The sequence below is a fragment of the Myotis davidii genome, unplaced genomic scaffold (genome assembly GCF_000327345.1).
Source record: "Myotis davidii unplaced genomic scaffold, ASM32734v1 scaffold425, whole genome shotgun sequence".
Classification (NCBI taxonomy): domain Eukaryota; kingdom Metazoa; phylum Chordata; class Mammalia; order Chiroptera; family Vespertilionidae; genus Myotis; species Myotis davidii.
The window spans coordinates 1,627,399-1,633,747 of record NW_006296413.1 but is presented as its reverse complement, the minus strand read 5'-3'; positions in this window follow the sequence as shown (position 1 = coordinate 1,633,747).

The window sequence follows — 6,349 nt, the reverse complement described above, 5'->3', positions numbered from 1 at the left end:
CTACCTGACATTCCTGCAGTTTCATTTTCCCCTTCCCTTGTTGACTTCTCATCCTTTCTTCTCCAGTACCTGTTAGCCTTAGAAAAACACAACTCAACCCATTTCCTCATTTCTCCTGAAGCATCCTTATATAACAACTGCTGTTTGAAATTTTAACCCTGCTATTTAGCTCTGTAAATGCTTGCTTAAATAATAAGGCAAATAAGACTACTCCCGTTCAGAGAGGCCGTAAACTATGCCCCAGACAGAGCTGTCAGTGCTGACACCAGGCCAAGCCTTGAGATACGGTATGGCCCCTTCCCAGCACACAGGCCTTTCTCAGATTTTAGCTCTGCTGACATACTCAATAAATTCTTAGATATTTGGTAAAAAAGAGTCACTAGTAACTTCTTTTAAAAGTTTCGGAAAAGGCTCCGTTTATAATATCCTCTTTATTGCCAGGCTAGTGAGCAAGGCCATGGGTATTTCGTTAGGAACGTGGACTCACCTCTGCTATCCTTTTCTTCAGGTTATCCTTCCCCATGTACGAAGCCTGAAGGGAGATGACATTCTCTTCTTTTTGAATCAAAGTTGTCAAGACGCTTTTAAAATTCTGATACTGTTTTAAGAGCTCCAAAACAAATATATGGAATTACATCTTATAGCATCAGAACCCTAATTGGTTTGGCTCAGTGGATAGAGCATGAGCCTTCTGACTGAAGGGTCCCAGGTTCGAATCCAGTCAAGGGCATGTACCTTGGTTGCGGGCACATCCCTAGTAGGGGGTGTGCAGGAGGCAGCTGATTGATGTTTCTCGTCGATGTTTCCAACTCTCTATCCCCCCTCCCTTCCTCTCTGTAAAAATAAAATAAAATAAAATATATTTAAAAAGAAAAAAGCTGGAGGGGCCGGCTGATGTGGCTCAGTGGTTGAGCTTCAACCTATGAACCAGGAGCTCATGGTTGGATTCCAGTTGGGGCACATGCCTGGTTGCAGGCTCGATCCCCAGTAGAGGGTGTGCAGAAGGCAGCCCATCAATGATCCTCATCATTGATGTTTTTTTCCCTCTCCCTCCCTGAAATCAATAAAAATATGTTTGCTCTTCCGGGTGTGACTCAGTTGTTGAGTGTCAAGCCAGGAACCAAGAGGTCACTGGTTCGATTCCTGGCCAGGGCACAGAAAAGAAAGGGTTTTTTTAAAGAGCTGGAGGAGTCAGATTTAGTGTGGAATCCTGGCTCCGCCAGACACTAGCCAGGTGAAGTAAACCCAAATTAATTTTAGACATTAAAAAAACATGTATTTGAGCAAACGGAGCTGCAGCCTGGGGGACATGCACATCCTGAATTGTGTTTCCTAATGCCCTATGTTATTTCTTGAGTGAGCCCTGCCTCTGAGCTCTGAGCACCTGATTGGACCATGATACTAGAAAGTGTCTGGCTCTAGCCAGTTTGGCTCAATGGATAGAGCATCGGCCTGCTGACTGATAGGTCCCAGGTTTGATTCCGGTCAAGGGTACATGCGTGGATTCCAGGCTTAATCCCCATTGTGGAGCATGCAGGAGGCAATCAATCAACGATTCTCCATCATTATTGGTGTTCCTATCTCTTTCTCTCTTCCTCTCTGAAATCAATAAAAAATATATTTAAAAATTAAAAAAAATAAGTGTCCATATGGATAAACGCCAAACCCTAGAATGTGCTAGAGTCTATTCTTTTTCTAGAGCTAGAGTCTATTCTTTTTTCTTTTTTTTTTTGTGGTTAATCCTCCCCCAAGGATATTTTCCCATTGATTTTTAGAGAGAGTAGAGGGAGGGGGAGGATGAGAGAAACATTGATGTGAGAGAGACACATTGATTGGCTGCCTCATGCACACTCCCAGACCAGGCCAGGGATCGAGCCTGCAACCCCAAGTACATGCCCTTGACCAGAATCAAATCCAGAACCCTTCAGTCTGCAGAATGACACTCTAATCACTGAGCCAAACTGGCCAGGGCAGCATCTATTCTTTTAAAAACTACCAACATGAAATGTTCTATTGCAGCCCTCTTCTCCACCTTGGGACACAGAACCTGGCTATTGAAGGCCGGGCAAAGGGGGATCCAATTCTTTAGAGAAAAATGCACAGCCAAGGGTGCAGGTCCTGAAAGCAGACAGAGCCTGGAATCCTGTAAGCCCTCCCTGCGGGGAATTATAGGCACCGTGACTGTTAGACGTTATGACTAATCATGGTTAATACCGCTGTCGTCAATTAGCCTCATTAGCGCGGCAGTCGGCGCACCGGACGGCATTACTTTAATTACCACAAGCAGCTGCTCATTTGTGGAGAGGGGTGCATTTCCAAAAGGGTTACACTTTCTGGAAATTACTCGTAACCTCCTGCATTGTTGGAGATTCAGGAAAATGGGGGATAAACTGTAAGCGAGAGGATAACAAATTAAGGTAATAAAAGTTGCACAGTAATTGTTACTGTTATTTTTCTACTATTTTATTTTCTTGGCTGAAGTGAACTTGGGCCATTGTATGCTTGTTTTTCCCCCAGAAGTCTGAGTGAGAGGCAAAATTAGCGGCAGTAGAGTTCAGCCAGAAGTCCATTACGGAGGCGACGTCACCGAGCCTCCAGAGCCGGGCTTCCTCAGCTCGGGCTCAGGAGACGGCCCGGCCCAGAGGGTCGTTCCGCTGTCCGGTTAATTAGCATATTGTGCTTTTATTATAGATTATCGACTATGTTCCCTACTCATTACATTACATCCCTCTGACTTATTTTATACCTGGAAGTTTGTACTTTAATCCCCTTTGCCTGTTGAACCCCTTCTCCTCCCCCTCCCCTCGGGCAGCCATCAGAATGTCCGCAGTGTCTGTGAGTCTGTTCTGTTTGTTTGTATTTTGTTCTGTGGATTCCATAGGTAAGTGACATTCTGTGGTACTTGTCTTTCTCTGTCTGACTTACACGTCACTCATAACACCCTCTAGGTCACTCTGTGACGGGCCAGGGAGGGGCGCCTGGGAGGCAGCCCATTGGCACATCAGCAGCACCCAGAAGTAGTGGATTGACCTGTGTCCCCCAAGAAGGAAGGTTCAAGTCCTGCCAACGAGCCAAGTGCACGTGGTGGGATTGTCTTACAGCTGAACATCGGGGCACTAGGGCCCGTGGGCCAAACCTGGCCAACGCCTGTTTCCATAAAGTTTTATTGGTCCACAGCCATCGCCATCACTCAGTGTGCGGGCGGAGCCGCTGTGACAGACCAGAAGGCCCACTACTCCGGAAAGTCACTATCTGGCCTCACAGGAAACATTTGCCGACCTTGTTTTAGCTTCTAGCACAGATGCTGTCCTCTGGGCCTCACTGGGGATAGAAGACTTTGTCCTGAGCGAGGTTAGGTGAGGCCTGGCCACAGGTGGGTGCCCTGAGCCCCTGGGTGTGAACTCACAGCAGAGGCCCGGGGTGAGCTCTGCCGTCAGTCAGCCGCGAGCTGGCCCTCACTCTCGGGAGGGGTGCGGGGGAGGTGGTCAGTTCTCCAGAATGTTCTCAGCTCAAGTTCTTAATTCCGGCAAATATCCCTGAGATGTGTTTTCAATAGCTTCAAATGAAACTCGAATCTTGTTAGCGAACGCCAGAGCAGATTCAAATATAAATCTCCATCTGCCTTAACATTTTCAAATATTGGAGTTATCAACGATCGCCGAGTAAAGGGATAAAAATGCAAATGAAGTGGAGACTCGCCCACAGGGTCCTTCTCGGGGTCGGTCAGTGTCTGGCCCCTGCGTGGCCCTGGCCCAACGTGGCAGCCTGTCGTCAGCACCCCAGCTTCTAGGACGCGGAGGGGTTCAGGCTCCCAGCCACCGAAGGGGCTCCTGTCTTAGCCATGGACACGTTTAAAAAAACACCCCAGAATAAAACCACAGAAACAGCCACTCCACAAAGGCTGCCTCCGTCCTGTGCTCAGGACACAGCCATGGGTCCACCAGCTTCAATGGCCCAAATTGCCGATAATTTCAGCATAAATTAGGCCATTATGTGCTGCCCTCGGTTCTTTCCCTGTGATGAAAAGGGACGCAGCGTCTCCTCTCCAGGCATGAGACGTGGGGGAGTGTCTGGTGCCTGTGGGGCCCTCGCTCTTCTCCCCGCGGGGGAGGGGCCGCTGCTCGCCCTGCGGTGACCCTGGGCTGGGCTGCAGACCCCCAGCTATCTCCGGCGGGGTGGGGTGGAGTTGGGTGGAGCGTCCCCAGACCACAGCTCCCCTGGAGACAGGCCCCAGGCGACCCTGACAAGATTTATGGAGCCCCTGACATGGTGGGGGCACTGCCCTTTAGGAGTTCCCTGGGGAGGGGGTGACACACACAGGCCTGGCCTGCACAGAGTTTCTGGGGACAAAGGACGACATGGGCAGGGAGGGTGAAGCCATGGTGTGAGCTGTGCGCTGACTGGTGTGTCTCCCCCCCCAATGTGGTGGCATTTGGAGGTGCAGCCTGTGGGAGGCGATTAGGTCTAGATGAGGTCATGCGGGCGCCCCACCATGTTGGTGCCCTCACAGGAGGAGACACCAGTGAGTGAGCTCTAACTCCCTCCTGGGGTGCAGACGGGTCACGGGGCACACAGGCAGCCGCCTGCCGCCAGGAGAGGAGGCTCAGAATGAGATGCCCCAGCACCCTGACCCGGACCTCCGGCCTCCAGGACTGTGAGAAGCAAACGCCTGCAGTTTAAGCCCCAGACCAAGACCCTGGGGAAATGGTGGACCTGGCATCAGGCCACCGACGGCCGCTGGAAGGGCACAGCAGGGGAGGAACAGAATGGACGTAGGCTGGTGCCACAGGAGGGCCAGGTGGGAGGAGCCCTGTGAGGGGCTGAGGACGCCTGAGCCAGGCTCAGGGGCCAGGTGTCCATGCGGTTCTGTGGGCGAAGGAGCCCTGGAAAGCCATCTTTTAGAGCAGTGGTTCTCAACCTTGGCTGCACATGAGAATCACCTGGGAATTCTCATGTGCAGCCAAGGTTGAGAACCACCGTTTTAGAAGAAAGTGCGGATTGTGTTTGAAGCCGTGGACCCCGCTCAGTGCAGCTTTGTCCTCATCACTCGCCTCTAGACCGCAGACTCCTCACCTGCATCCAGACCGGCACCACCTGGAACTCCTGGGGCAATTCCTGGGGTGTCCTGTGCTCCGAGGGACGTCTGCAGCACCCCAGCCTCCACCCACTAGCTGCCCCCTTAACTGTTCCCCCAGTCATGACAACCAAAACTGCCTCAGACATCGCCATGTGCACCAGGGACAGAATCCGTGCAGCAGAGAACCTGCCAGAGCGGCTGAGGGGCCAGGCCTGGGGACAGTCCAGATTCAGGGGTGCAGGCAGGGTGTGACCCCAACTCTGCCAGGTGCAGTGCCGGGGGTGCGCCTTTTAAACTTGTCACGAGAGCCCTAGCCAGTTTGGCGCAATGGATAGAGCATCCCCCACAAGGACTGAAGGGGCCCCAGGTTTGATTCTGGTCAAGGGCAGGTACCTTAATTGCAGCCTCGATCCTGGACCAGGGCCAGGTGTGCAAGAGGCAACCAATCGATGTCTCACATGGATATTTCTCCCTCAGTGTCTCTCCCCCTCCCTTCCACTCTCTCTAAAAATCAGTGGAGCCCAGCTGGTGTGGCTCAGTGGTTGAGCATCGACCTATGAACCAGGAGGTCATGGTTGGATTCCCGGTCAGGGCACATGCCTGGGTTGCGGGCTGGATCCTCAGTGCGGGGCATGCACGAGGCAGCCTATCAATGATTCTCTCATCATTAATGTTTCTCTCTCTCTCCCTCTTCCTTCCTCTCTGAAATCAATAAAAATGTATTTTTAAAAAATGTTAAAAATCAATGGAAAAATATCCTCAGGTAAGGATTAACAACAAAATAAAAAATAAAAAAATTAACTTGCTACGAGATAAGATGTCTGTGATGTGATCCAGCCGAGTCTGACACCGTGGACGACAGTTATAATGCCTTGGGCTGTCCCACGTGGGGACACGGTGCCTGCCGTGGAGGGGGACACTGGGGAGCGACAAGTGTCCCTGGAGCACCTCCTCCGTCCTGTCTCAGAGTTTGACGTAAAGTAGCTCGTCTGCTCCTCGACACCCTGGGGGGTGGGAGCCCTGCTTGTCTGGGTCCAGCTGTGCGGGGACTGAGGCCACACAGGGAGCAGCGGAGGACGCAGAACCCAGAGGGCCAGGTGCTGAGCGAGGACCGCCCTGGCATCCCTCCTGGCTGCTCGGGCCCCCAGGTGGCCAGTGTCCCTGTTTCTGTCCCAGGGCCCGGCTGCCACACCCGATGGCGGGCCGCTGGGCCGGTCGTGGGGCGTGGCCACCTGTCCTTCCAATTCTGTCACCCATGCCCCGCTCTGCAGT